A 16,181-nucleotide genomic window follows, 5' to 3' on the forward strand; every position below is an offset into this window, starting at 1 on the left:
CGCCCATGACTTTTCCAGGTAGTGCCTCCTCCAATTCCTGAATTACTGGTCCTGCGGGATGGCACAGGGCATATGTACTATAATTTCTTTATGCAGTCATCTCTTCTTGGACATTTGTTTTTTTTTTCTAGATTTCGACTATTCTGACTAGTGATAAACATAGTAATGCAGATATCTTTCCTGCTTTGTGTGTTTGGACCCGTGGGGTATATTCCAAGGAGTGGTGCTTCTGTGTCATATGGAAGCCCAATTCCTAGTTTTTTGAGGAGTGTTCATATTGTTTTTTCAAAAAGGCAGAACCAGACGAAATTCTCACCAGCAGTGAATGAGTGTTCCTTTTGTCCCAAATATATGCTAGCACTGGTTGTTTCTGTTCTTTGAAACCTGTGTTGTGAGATGATATGACCTTTTTTTGATTTGTATTTTTCTATTGATAAGTAGTATAAAACATTTTTAAATATATCTTTTGGCCATCTGTATGTCTTAACATTTTTTAAGTCCATAGACATAAAAAATTTCTGGTTCAACATAGTTAAATTATATTTCCATAGAGAGCTTCCCTCTCTATTGAAAAAAAACCTTCCTACAGTTTTAAAATTGTTGAGTGTGGTTTGATTCCAGTCACCTCAGATGGCTCCCCTGAGCAGCATTACAAATGATCTCTGAGCAGAGTCAAGAGTAAGCTCTGAGCTCTGCTGGGTGTGGCCCCAAATCCAAAAATAGGAAAAGAAATGTGAAAGGATGTTGGTATGATTCTAGAAACGTATGGAATGAATAAATATCATGGTATTCCATTGGTGATTAATATTACATGAAGTTTAAAAGTGAAGACGTTTTGGCAGAGGGTGATTGGGGTTGGGTAACGTGCAGTGGCCGACTCCTGGTTCTGTCCTCTGGGATCACTCCTGGTGGTGCTTGAGGAACAACATGTGGTGCCAGAGATTGAACCAGTGTCAGCCACACCACATGCACTTCCACTACCTTCATTTGTACTATTTCTCTGACCCTTAAACACCCCATTGAATGATTACTTTTAGTTTATGAGATTAGATATTCTCATCCATGTCTAAGGACAAGTAAGTTATATGAGGGCACATAAAAATATAGATATGCACATATGTATGCACACACATATATATACACATATATATATAATCTAGAAATTTTCACTTAATGTCTAAAACCTTAACAGTATCATTTATGTCACAATTCTTTATTTAGGACAAATTCTTCCGACTGGCTAGATTTAAAAGTTTTGCTATGTTTTCTTCATGGATCTCATTGCTGATGCATCTGCTTATGTTTGATGTCAGAACTGGAATGCTTCCCCAACTATATAAATCATACAGAATTCAAGATTTCAGCCTGAAAAAGTATGACTCTGTTTTTCATTAGCATAGATACAAATACTTTTAATAATTTTTAAAGTGTGAATCAGCTAGATTAATATTAAAATATTTAAAGTAGTATACTTGATGTAGAAATATGTTTAAAAACTGGTAATTATTTCTAGCTATTTGTGTTATGGCAGAAAATATAACTATGAGTTAACTAGAAAAGACAGAGAAGTGATAATTTACCATAAGGCTAAGGCTCCAACATAAAGTCTGAGTAGACTGATTGACTTTCAAATAAGAACTAAAAAGTGTTGTTTTTTTTTTTAAATTATTTGACTCTTTCTGTTTCTCACATAAGGATTGGTTCCATAATCACTGTAGTTTATCAAAGTCCTTTTTACTTTTTCATATTTAAGTACATTGATGCCTCTGCAAAATGGAATCATGGAATAGATCCAACATTGGCAGTCCTGGATGGATTAGTGTTTGTGATGCATAAACCCTGGATTATTGTGCATTACATAGGATGGCATTCTTCTGAGAAGATTGGACTGGGTATTCTTAGGCAGTAAAAGGTTTAAAATCTATGAACAGTAATGCGAAAATAGAAAATGATACCAACTAGAGAATTGTAACATAAAGGCATGTCAAAGTACAAACCTAAACTGAAAATCTTGAACAAAACTGAAGACAACTTGAATCTTTTTTGACTTAGTACACATGGTAAGGGTTTCCCCATTTGTGAAAATATTTCAATTTTTAGATGAAATTTTCACATTTCATTTTATCTCATTCCCCGTCTCTTTCAGCATCAACTTCTTTGTTTCATCCTAACCCTGGTCTCCCCTGTGCACTGCCAGGATTAATACCTGGATACAGAGCCAGGAGTAACCCCTGAGCATCATGGGTGTGACACAAAAGCCAAAAAAAAAAAAAAAGGAAGTCCTAACTTTTCTCACAGTGATAGAAAGCTGGGTTATTTTTATAAATTAATTACTGGAAATTTAAAATCTGCTCAGTTGGGGCTGGAGAGATAGTTCAGCAGGTAAGATGCTTGCCACCCATTGCTGCCAACCCATATTCAATCCCTTGTACCATATGATACTCCGAACACTACCCAGAGTAATTGCTGAGTGTCAAGCCAGGAAGAACCACTGAGTATTACCAGGTGTGGCCCAAAAGCCAAAAAACAAAACGTTAAAATCTGTTCACTTGTAATTAATTTAAAGACAGATTGATGCTTGGAAATGTGCACTGGTGAAGGGATGGGTGTTGAAACATTGTATGATTGAAACTTATTTATAAACAACTTTGTATAGGTCATAGTGATTCAACAGCAAAGTTCTAAAATAAAAATGAAGACGGAGAGAAAGAGAGATGTGAGAGATTCAACTGAAAGAATTAATATAGTTTTCTGGAAGAAGTAGATTGTTAGTATATGTACAGTACCTATGGATAAATAAGTAACACTGTTATGATTATACATTACAAATACATATATATATATACATGTATATATATAAAGCTTGATATAGAACATCACTTATCAAGACCCGATAATACTCCAAAAAACTAGCTGGCTTTATATAGTTATGTAAATATACATAAAAATTCACATGTAATAATATATAAACATATAATTGCTAAATATACACATAGTATCACTGTCGTCCCATTGCTCATCGATTTGCTCTAGCGGGCACCAGTAATGTCTCCATTGTAAGACTCGTTACTGTTTTTGACATATTGAATATGCCACGGGTAGCTTGCCAGGCTCTGCTGTGCAGGTGAGATACTCTCAGTAGCTTGCCGGGCTCTCAGAGAGGAGTGGAGGAATCGACCTGGGTTTGCCGCATGCAAGGCAAACGCCCTACATGTTGTGCTATCACTCCAGCCTGTATAAAATATATTATTAATGATACAATTAATCATATGTTTAATTTTGTTTTCTTGATTTCATATTTATTAATTTATGTGTTACTATGGCAAGTATTAACCAAATGTCATAGACATTATGTCATTCATTCCCTGCAAGCATGCCTGTAAAGTAAATATATTACTAAATTAAGTCAGGTTTACATGTTTTAAACTATTGAAAAAACTAGAATTATATCTCTCTAGTTCTGGGTAAGAAGTTCACTTCAAGAAGTGGGTTTTGTTTTCTCCTGCATGGTTTCATAGGGTCTTAATTCATTACATTCTTTCCGTTCCTTAAATGCTTATCCTGGTTTACATAGAAAGATTGGTGCTTTCAAAGGTCAGTTTTAGTTAACACCTTTGAGATGTAAACTGAGAGAGAATAACACTCATGCCTTGAAGATTTAAGTCTAGAAATTGCACACATCAATTTCATTCACATTCCAATAAGGCGAGGACTATCAAATGCTAACATTTGAAGGAAGTGTCTCTGTAATCAAGTGGAACAAGACTCCCAAATTCATCTTCAGCAGCAAATCAAACATGAACATCACTGGTCTATCCTTTTGCAATTTCTGCGTGTGACTCTAGTATCACCCACACACCACTAGGTATAATCTCCATGTAGATGAGAGAATAAATACACTGGGTCTAGGCCAGATGTTTGTAGCTGTTACTCTTATAGTAGATGACACCAAGTGGTAATTGTTTCTCAGGATAATTTTTCTTTATTATTATGGTGCTGGAATTCTAACTTTTGGGCAACACAGAGTCATCAAGAATGGGTATTATAGTTTCTTGCCTATTTTGTAGCTTGTTATAAAAAATATTTAATGTTGACTAGTTGGATCTAACTCCATTGCCTTGTGTCCACATTACTTTTTTTGTTGTCCCTTTTATCCATTTGTTCTTTTTTATTTATTAATTTAATTTGATTTTTAAAAACTTTTTAATTGAATCACTGTTAGAGAGACCATTCAAAACTGTTTATGATTGGATTTTATGATTGGAATCAGACAGTATTCCAACACCCATGCCTCCATAAGTGTATATTTCCCAGCACAAGTGTCCCCAAGTTATCTCCCATCATTCCCATCACCCAACCCCTGCCTGCCTCTATGGAAGGTGCTTTTCTTTTTTTTTGGGGGGGGGGGGTCACACCCAGCGATGCACAAGAGTTACTCCTGGCTCATGCACTCAGGAACTACTCCCAGCGGTGCTTGGGGGACCATATGGGATGCTGGGAATCGAACCTGGGTAGGCCGTGTGCAAGGCAAACGTCCTACCAGCTGTGCTATTGCTATCACTCCAGCCCCTATGGCAGGTACTTTTCTTCTCTCTCTCTCTCTCTCTCTCTCTCTCTCTTTCTCTCTCTCTCTCTCTCTCTCTCTCTCTCTCTCTCTCTCTCTCTCCTTCTGGACATTGTGATTTGCAATATTGCTACTGAAAAGTAATCAAGAATATCCCTTACCTACTTTTAACCCTCAGATCTTGTCCAGCGTGATCATTCCCAGCTATTATGGCCATACTAGTCTTTTCTATATCTTACCTATCTCCTATATCTTCTTCTTCTCTATCTCTATCTTACCCTCACCCCCACACACACTCGTGGTTAGTAGCAACCATTGAACAGTCCTTACCCCTGTTTACCCTGGCCATGGATATTATTCTTCTACTATCTATTTTTTTGTATACCACAAATGAATGCAACATTCTATATCTGCCCCTTTCCTTCTGACTCATTTCACTCAGCACAATCCTCTGCATGCTCATCCATTTATAGGCAAATTATATGACTTCATTTTTCCATTTGTTATTTTAACAAAAGGTAATTATTCTAAGTTATGAAATAAAGAAATGAATGATGAAATGCTAATAAAAAACTTGATCCTTGATACCATTAACTACCATATCAATTCTGGTTGACATGCTCAGAAATTTATATGAATGAGCATGAACTTAGTCTTGCTCTAGCCTTCGTTACTTACTGGATTTCTACAACTAGCATTTAAAATTGCTATGTTTAATATTATTATCTTGATTGTAGTGACAAATTTATTCCCAGAGTGGTAAATGATTTGAATTTAAGATAAAACCTAAGGCAACCTTCCTTCAAATCAGTGCTTTTCCACCTTATTAAACCCAGAGAGGAATGAAAACAGAACATAGTCTTTGAGTAAAAATGGAAATTTACAAAAGTCTCTTGAGGAAATATTTTAACAAGCTGTTTAGTTGAATCAGTGTATACTGAACCAATTTTTTATATCTGTGTGTCAAAACAGAGCTAGTTTTCCTGTCCTTCGCATATCTTATCTAGGTAATTCTTTGTAAAAACTCCAAGAATTCTGAGCCTCAAAGGAAGAGATAAAGAAGAAAGTTAGATGTGTTGAGCTAAATGAAAACCAGATAAAAGCAAACAGGGAAATGCCAGTGTTCAGAAAGTAAACATTATATTTATTCTAGCATGTGTCTCCAATGCCTTAGAATTGAAGGATACAAATTGGATTGCCTCTCCCTTTATTTTTTTGTTGTTGTTGACAACAGATGTTGTAAACATTAAATCTGTCAGAAAATTTGTGGGGATATAGGTTAGCTGATCCTTCCCAAAGATTGACACCCTTGAGTTTCAGAGAAATGTGTGGTAGAGAGATGATCTAGTCTTTTGACCTAGAGGCTGTCATTTTGATAGTGTTGTGGAGTTACACTGGATGCAAGTCGCTGCTTTAATCTGATTTTTTACTCTGAAGAATTAGGACTTTGAAATAAGTGGGAAAAATAAAAAAGTGAACTGCAATAAAAGTCCTTCCTCTTAATAGCAACCCTGATATTTCTAATGCATTCTAAAATGCATGTTGGATATGTTGTCACTGATCAAAGTGTTTTGCTGTATTTTACAGTATTCTCTTTCATAAACTGAAAAAATATAATGTAGAAAGGACTCATTTTTCCTCATTGAAAAGAACAGAGAAGTATTGAACATAGGAATTCTAGACTCACAAGTATTACTAAACTAAAAGAATGACCTTGGGAAAGGAAATCTGGAATTTTCTGAATTCATTTTTCACATCTATAAAATAAGAGCTAAACAACCTGTATAAGGACTTTCAACTATAAAACTAAAAGGGGATGTCTGGGATTCTTACAATCTGAAGTCTAACATAAACCTTTTATTTTGCTAATTTATAGTGCAAATAACTCCCAGTAGAAAAAAATTTTATCAGTATTTTACCATATAGAGTTATTTTTATGACTGGACACTGTTTGACACCTAGTTTTGACATCATTTCTTTTACAACAAATTGTAACAATAAACAAGTGGAATTTAAGAATATATGCTAAAATTTTTTTGTAATTTTTGAGAAATTCAAGATAATAATTTGTCTAAGACTTGACTAATAAATATGTTGTCAGCTATGAGAATTATTCTCAATATTTAAACTGGATTGTTCATTCTTATGAATGTGCAAAATTTCCTCCAGGGTAATTTTGTTGGGAATGATAACTATTATTTTAAAAATTTAAAAATTTATCCATGCAATATGAGAGAAATAGCTACCATGTCACACATAAGAAATTTTTAATTTACAAGGATTCAGATTTGTTCTGTGGCCACTACTCTTAGTGATTCTGTTAAGAAAATTTTAAAAAGCTGAAAAATACATTTGCCTTCCAAACTTTCCATGACCATGTGAAGGAAAACTAATACCATGAGCTAATTTTATTAATAATTATAAATTATATATTATAATTTATTTAATAATATACACGTATAGGGGCTGGAGCAATAGCACAGCGAGTAGGGCGTGTTTGCCTTGCATGTGTCCAACCGGATCTGATTTCCAGAATCCCACATGGTCTCCTGAGCATTGCCAGGAGTAATTCCTGAGTGCATGACCCAGGAGTAACCCCTATGCATTACTGGGTGTGACCCAAAAAGAAATAATAATAATAATAATAATAATAATAATATAACATACACCTATATGCTATGACTTTTTTGGTATCTGTGCCAAATATCCAGTAAAATTTACCATCACAAGAAAAAAAATAGTTATCCCTTTAGAATATGACAATGATCAGAGAAGACAAAGCAGTATTGTAGTGTAAAACCAGGGAGAGACATTCATAGTTGAAGATGCAAGTATCTAGAAAGGAAAGCTGCTGAACCATAGTCTGTGAGGTGGAAAACACAATTTTTAAGAGTTATGTAGTCCTTGATACCCTTTGCTACAATTACAAATATGTTTAGTTACTTGTAAACACATCTTTTAATTGTGAAATAATTTTTCATTGTTTTCTAATTAGATTAAAAAACATTTGTTTTACCATTTTTAATGAGAATAAATTAAAATTTGTGAGCACATTTCCTAGCCAGCTACTTTTTTTAAATTTTATTGAATCACTGTGAGATACTTACAAGCTTTCATGTTTGGGTTACAATCTCAAATTGATCAAACACCCATCCCTCCAACAGGGCACATTCCCCACGACCAATATCCTGGGTATATTCCCCCTTTCCCACCCTCCCCCTGCCTCCATGGCAGATAATATTCTCCATATTCTCTCTCTACTGTTGGGCATTATGGCTTGCAACACAGACACTGAGAGGTCATCATGTTTGGTCCTTTATCTACTTTCGGCATGCATCTCCCATCCCAACTGGTTCCTTCAGCCATCATTTTCTTAGTGATCCCTTCCCTATTCCATCTGCCTTCTCCCCTCCGCTCATGAAGCAGTCTTCCAGCTATGTGGAGCATTTCTAATGTGCCCTTTGGCCATTTGTATGTCTTTTTTGAGGAAAGTTTTGTTCATTTCTTCTCCCCATTTTTTGATGGGGTTGGAGGTTTTTTCTTATACAATTCTACTAGTGTCTTGTATATCCTGTATATTAATCCAATAATTCCCTATAAGATGGGTATTGGGAAAATATTCTTTCCCATTCTGTGGGCTCTTTCTGTATTTTGGCCACTGTTTCTTTTGAAATGCAGAAGCTTCTTAGTTTGATGTAGTCCCATTTTTTGTGTTTGTTTCCACTTGCATGGTCAGTGCTGTTTCATCTTTAAAGATGCTTTTAGCTTCAATGTCATGGAGAGTTCTGCCTACATTTTCTTCTATGAACCTTATAGATTCATGTCTGATATTGAGGTCTTTAATCCACTTTGAATTGACTTTTGTGCCTGACATTAGACAAGGGTCAGAGTTCATTGTTTTGCAGGTAGCTATCCAGTTTTCCCAGCACCACTTGTTGAAGAGGCTTTCCTTGTTTCACTTCACATTTCTTGCTTCTTTGTCAAAGATTAAGTGGCCATATATTTGGGGTCTGTGACAGGATATTCAACTCTGTTCCATTGGTCTGCATGTCTGTTTTTATCCCAATACCATGTTGTTTTAATTACTACTGCTTTGTAGTAGAGTTTGAAGTTGGGGAAGGTGATATCACCCAGTGTGCATGGAACATTCTCCAAGATAGACCACATGCTGAGCCACAAAACATACCTCCATAAAATTAAGAAGATAGAGATTCTATCAACCATCTTCTCAGACCACTATGTCCTGAAATTAGAAATAAAGTACACAGACACAAACAGAAAAGGAAATTGAACACCTAGACAACTATTTTGGGTACTCTCTTATCTAAGTGGCCTTATTTTCAGTACACTAAAAATAGAAATGATTTTGCTAGCTTGCAACATTTTTAAAAAAGTTTGACATATGTTTACTTTTTTTCTCTGCTATTGTTAGAAAAAACTCAAGAAATAGAATGACTTACCTAGGTTTTATGAACTTTGTCAAGTCACTTTGCTTTTGTCTTCATTGGTTTTCTTATTTATATAAAGGACAAAATTTATTTATACAAAGGACAGGAGCGATAGCACAGTGGGTAGGGCGTCTGGCTTGCATGTGCCTGGACCGGTTCGATCCCTCCGTCCCTCTCAAATAGCCCGGCAAGCTACTAAGAGTTTCCAGCCTGCACAGCAGATCCTAGAAAGCTCCCCATGATGTATACGATATGCCAAAAACAGTAACAAGTCTCACAATGGAGACAATACTAGTGCCTGCTTGAGCAAATCAATGAGCAATGGGATGACAGTGCTACAGTGCTATAAAGGAAATCTGAAGACCCATTTAGATCTAATAATTGAAGCAGTAAATAATACAATATAATTTTTAGTTTTTGCCTTGATTTGTAACTTTTAGAAGTTCTATTCTGGATGGTGATGCACAGTACAACCAAAAATTGATTAGTGAAGTATAATAATTTTTATTATTTGCTATATAGTAAATTAAGTACCAACCGTAATTATTGTCCAGCCATTTTTTGTAGAGTAGTATAGTGGGATAAAAGAGTCACACTGCGGAATTTCTCTACTGTATAATTTTGAGTAGACTTCAGAGATGAAATCATTGTCATTGTTCATTGTCATCCCGTTGCTCATAGATTTGTTTGAGCGGGCACCAATAATGTCTCTCATTGAGAGACTTATTGTTACTGTTTTTGGCATATCCAATATGAGCCCGCATGGCATGAATGAAATATCTATTAAAAATAGGATATCATTGAATTATTTTTGGTTGACTTCTTTTTAAGCATCAGGAAACAAATTTATTTGTTAATATGTATATATGCTTCACCTCACCACAAAGGTCTGGTGTTATACCTGTGATCAGAATTAGACACTCTATTCTCCACACTTATCCTCCTTCTTGTCTCCTGTAATTTTTTAATCTAATATTTATTGTTACATGACTATCTTAATTCTTTTGACTACCTGTATTCCATATGTGAGTGAATCCATCCAATAACTGTCTTTCCTTTTCATACTTATTTTGCTTAGTATGACAAAGTTCCATCTGTGTTGTCACAAAGGCAAGATTTCATCTGTAATATTGCACTGAATATCCATACAATTAATTTCATTATTTCATCATCTGTCAATAGGCTTTTAGTTATTTCTAATCATGACAATGGTGACTAATGCTTCTTAAATCATAGGGATGAATTAAAATTTTAAAGTTAGTGTTTTCATGTTTTTTAATAATAGGAATTCCTAAAAATGGTATTCCTGAACCACATGATATTTCTATTTATATTTTTAAATAGAACCTCAGAATTGTTTTCAATAGAGACTAAATCAATTTATTTTCCCACCAAAAATTAAGTATTCCTTTTTCTTTACACCCTCAGCAACAAGTGTTCTTTCTAGTACTTTCCAATAGGTCATTCTTAAATATAACGGACTTTAAAAAATCAAATATTCAAACTTATACTACTCCTAACATGTACTTGATTGATTTATCATTTTTGCTAGCAACAGTCCCGGAAGAGTCACTATCACTTCTCTTTGCTAATTAGCCTATTTTAAATGTCATATATTCATCACTCAATAATGCAGTATCTTTTTAATTTCGATGTTGCTTAAGTATAGGTCAATTTCACAATGTAGAACAATAATTTTTATTGCACATTTGTCAAACTTCACCCGTGTCCCACTTGTTCTGCATCATGGGAAATGACCCCTGCCACTTAATTTCTCTGAGGAACTCATACTTGAATGAGGAATTGCTTTTTGCAGGAAAGGAATGTCACTCCGAAGTTCTACTCAAGTTTTTCAGGGACATTGCCATTCATCCTGGAGAAAAAAATTCAGGAGAATATGAATAGTTGTTTTTTTTAAAAAAGATCTTTATTTAGAGATAACAAGGAAAGAAAGTGAGGGAAAAAATTGTTCACTCAAGAAAGAATGAAAGCTCCTCCAAAGGAGAGAGCCGGAAGTTCACATCTTAGGGGATGATTGTGACCCATTCCCCAGCAAGCACAGATCCTTCTTGACTTTGGAGAGTTGACTTTAGAGATTTTGCTCCCAAACTGCCCCCGCCTGGGGCATTCTATTTAGATAGAAGTCTGTTTCTAGGATGCTGTCAGGGCAGGAATTTGAAACTTTATGTCATTATTCCTTTTATTAACATTAATATTATTATTTTTAATTTTTTTTAAATTTATTTATTTTTTTAATTAGTGAATCACCGTGAGGGTACAGTTATAGATTTATACATTTTTGTACTCGTGTTTCCCTCATACAATGTTCGAGAACCCATCCCTTCACCAGTGCCCATCCTCCACCACCAATAAACCCAGCATCCCTCCCACTTCCCAATCACATCTCCCACCACCCCACCCTGCCTCTGTGGCAGGGTATTCCCTTTTGTTCTCTCTCCCCAATTGGGTGTTGTGGTTTGCAATAGGGGTAAGCTGCCACATTTTCCCTGACATATCTTCTTTCCAAACAATGCCTTCTTCTCTGGGCCTCTACTGGCACGAGTTAGAGTGTTATCAGGCTTCGATTCTCTTATTCAAAGACTGGTCCAGCTTTAATGCTTTTTGTTATGTTGGGACTAGTGATAGAGTAATTTCTATCAATCACATCTTGGTTGTATTACTATATTACTTCCCTAGAGTACATTGCAGTCCCTACCCCTTCTCCCTATCTACCTGTCTACTTCAATTATAACAATGAAATAAATCCAACACTTTGCTCTTGTGCATTTAAATTCTAATGTGGAGTAGATACAATTAAAATCTATTTATATATAAGTATATAATATATATAATAACTGCCAAGCAGTTATTCTGGGAAAAACTTGATGAAGGTTTTCAATAATTTTTAATACTATGTCTAGTAAAAATTTTTAAAATTTTTTGAAAGAAATTACATTTGAACAAGCGCTTGAAATACAAGCATCAACCTTTTCATAATCTTGGAGAAGAACATTAGAAGTGTTCCAAATGCAGACATACCCAAATACATAGATCCATGTGAAACTACTCTTACTGTATTTGCTTTCTGTATTGGACCAGCAACAGTGAAATCAGTGGTGCTAGACAAAAGCAGTTGAGATGTTAGATGATATCTGGGAATGACTGAGAAACAAGAACCAGATTTATGTTTGTCTATGCATAATGAGATGTCTCTAGAAAATTTTGAGTAGAAAATTTGAGTAGTTACATTGCATGCCATTAAATCAGATTAAACTTATCTGTCTATATATTTGTGAACCTGTACCTCAGTGCTACTGTCACTGTCACTGTCATCCCGTTGTTCATCGATTTGCTCAAGTGGGCACCAATAACATCTCCATTGTGAGAGTCGTTGTTACTGTTTTTGGCATATAGAATACGCCCTAGGTAGCTTGCCAGGCTCTGCCATACAGGCGGGTACTCTCGGAAGCTTGCCGGACTCTCCGAGAGGGGCAGAGGAATCGAACCCGGGTTCGCTGCATGCAATGCAAACGCCCTACCGCTGTGCTATCGCTTCAGCCCACAGCAGTGCTACATAGGGTGCAAGCCAGATAATACTAAGTTCTAGGAAACAATGCTAGTCCAGAAAAGTGATACTGAAGGCTATAAGGATGACCCCAGTAGTGTTCAGATCCATATAGTGTTGAGAATCAAATTCAGAACCCCCCCCCATATACAAGGCATGAACTCCAGTGTCTTGAGCTACCCACCAGATCTCATAGCATTGGTCCTGTCTGGTGAACATACAGTTGAGGAAAGCAGGAAGAACCTTTAAAAATTAATTCTCATTATCTAGATAAAGTGTTATGTGAGCTAGGCTGCTAGCAAGGAATTACACAAATTTTAATTTTGGGTGTATTCCCAAAATGAGATTTGCTGATAAAAAGAGGTGTGTGAAATAAAGACCGAAATCAAATGTCATGTCTACACACAAACGCACACACACACACACACACACACACACACACACACACATACACATATCTGTCTATTTATTTGGCACTCAAAATCAGTGCAATTTTAATGACATTTATTATAATAGGAAATACTATTTAATTTTGGAGAACATATAAAATGTGTTTGAACATGTTGACTCTTTCATACTTAATTTCAAATGAAAACATCGAGTAAACATTCAAATTAAAAAGTGATGGAATCCAGAAAATAATTTCTGCCAAAAATAGAACTTGAGATAAGACATGTTATGGTTGTACTCTAATAATCCTGATGTATATATTTGATTACTAGTTCACATTCTTAGATAATCTATGCAGCATCTAAGAAATCACATTGTATTCTAAATGATAATAGTAAAACAGTGAAATTCACAACAGTGTATGTTTATAATACTAGAAAGCATTCAGACTATGTGATTTTTAGTGTGTAAATGTAAAGTCTAGATTGCAGTCCTTACTTTTACTGCAGTTGAGTTTTGACATCTATGGTTCACATGAGGTGGACTCTCTGTCCTGAAGCATTAATACAGAGTGTTATTAGTTTGATGCTTCAGGACTCTTGGGAGGTCAACATTTTATAAGAGGAAAGCACACAAATCATCAAATCAGAACTAGTAGACCAAAGGCTGGGTCATAGCAGATAGTCAGGGGCAAAAAAATATATCATGACCTGATTTATCTTCCTATATATAAAGACAGACTAAAATAAACTTGAAAATCCTTAAAAAGATAAAAACACATTCGTGACCACTATTTTTATGGCATAGATAAAAAGTGAAGTTACAATAGAGATCAAAGTAAAATTAAAGCCAAATGGAACTCTAAATGTCTACAAAAGCTCCCTGACCTTAGCATTATTTGATCAAAATAAGTAAAGCTGACAAAATAAAAATCTGTGAAGTCAGTTTAGAAGCATATATACCATGCTGCTGTTATATAACAGGAACACAATATCAATGCAGTTAGCAATTTAGCAGCAATGTTTCTATCCTTCACACATGATAATATAACATTAAAGCAATGTTAAATAATAGCTGGTCAAGTATACTTTTTATAATAGTAAATATATATAGTAAGGAAAACATGTTGTTTTGCAAGAGAAGAAATGAAATAATGCAGTTTTAGTTTATTCTTAGATTTTTTTCCCCAAGACTAAAACTCCTCTGCAGTGGGGAAATTTAATGATATATGATGTGTCTTCAGAATGATAACAAAAACTCAATTATATCTGAAATAGTTTTACTTTTATATAAAGACTAAAGTTAAGAGAGCAAGAATCATGCAGTATGGAAGACTAAAACTGAAGAAAACCGAAGTCCAATTTAAAACCAACATAAAAAATTATAAACTGTGCTAATTTGTGACAAATATAGAATAGTCTATAAATTCATAGGAATGTTCAGTTAAAGTTTTTTAAAGTACTTGTTGGATCTCTGTATGTCCAAAGATACACCCTCTCATTATAAGAAACAAGCACATATAGTAATTCCTTAACTTGCCTGAAAATTGGATTATATGTATTTCATTTTCTATAACCTTAAGTATCTTTAAAAAGTACATAATAAATAGAATTTCATAAGTCTATTGTTTTGGGGAATATTACATTCAATAATTACTTTTTGAATCAAAACAATTCATATTAACTGGAGGACTCAGGAGTCAAAGATTTAAACACATGGTTGACTTCAAAATCTGCTATTTGAGCAGTAGCTTGCTTTAGTCTGAGGAGTATATAGTTGTTAAGTACTAAATACTTAGTAATTGCATGTTCCAGTTTTTCTATGGGAATTACATTTAGTAGTTCCAAAAGTAATTAGCATGTATGGTGAGCTTCACTTGCTTAGAATGCTGAGGAATAAAAAATAAATAAATTCACCTGTAATTGCATAGTTAGTACCATGTAATTAATCTGCCATGAAACAGCAGTTAATTATGAATTAAAGGTTGCCAAACAAACTGAATTTGATATGGATTCACTTTTAGTTTTCATTCGCTCAACATTAATGGGAAATTTTTTCTTTTATTCACTTACCATTCGTATAACAAATGATGACTTTTTTTTTAACATTCCCCATTGTAGAAGACACATAAACAAATATATTTGTTGGAGTCTCAATTCATTACGAGAGAAATCTGAAGCACTTACTGTGCTTCTAGAAATGTGTAATGCTATGTTATTTTTGTTTATTGCCTGGGGAACATTAGTAATGTAGTATTTAGGCTAAAAGATGTGAAAGTTATTGGTCTTTGTCCTTTAAGAAGAAAAATCACTGTCAAGTCTTTCAGATTTACATGCTGTAAACATATAAAAGACAATCAAGACTGACTATCTTCTAAACGTTTGTCATTCATATGTTTAAACATTTCATAAGATCAATTATCCACATCAAATGTGAAATCTGGAGCCTGGATATACCTCATTAGGTCCATTAACTGTGACGACAAAGACATCTTAATATAAATTAGTCTCATATGAGTTCTCAAGAAGAGAATTAAACACTTCTCCAAAAAAAAGATAAAAAAGAAAAAAATAATAGACTTCATGATTTCCAGTCTTATGATCATTAATGAGCCACATATCTTTTGTACTGTTAAATCAGTTCTAATTACACTGGATTTTACAAGAAATATACTTCTACCATTGATCTTTCCATCATGAAAAAGTTTCCTCTGCACAAAGAATAACAGAGCTTGAAAGTTCTTAAAAGATTAGTTTAACATTTTTATTTTACGGAAAGAGAAATTGAAGGACCACAAGGTGGTCATCTGGCAAAATAATAGTAGTGTCCAAATTGCAGAGTTCTCATTCAGGGCTTTTTGCACTTTAATACATTTTTTTTTCCTTTGCAGTATATTCTGTATTTTTCCTACCTCAGCAGGCACATAAGTTTACTTAGTGGTAGTGTAAATGTCTTTCTTAACTGGATAATTTACTTTACCAAGCTAAGCAGCTTTAAATGGTCTCATATGCAATATTTTATTTCTTCAACCACAGATTCACTGTCACTGTATCACTGTCATCCCGTTGCTCATTGATTTGCTCAAGCAGGTACCAGTAACATCTCCATTGTGAGACTTGTTGTTACTGTTTTGGGCATACTGAATACACCAAGAGTAGCTTGCCAGGTTCTGCCATGGGGGCGAGATACTCTTGGTAGCTTGACAGGCTCTTTG

Source organism: Sorex araneus, chromosome 6 (assembly GCF_027595985.1).
Source record: "Sorex araneus isolate mSorAra2 chromosome 6, mSorAra2.pri, whole genome shotgun sequence".
In the NCBI taxonomy this organism is placed as follows: Eukaryota; Metazoa; Chordata; class Mammalia; order Eulipotyphla; family Soricidae; genus Sorex; species Sorex araneus.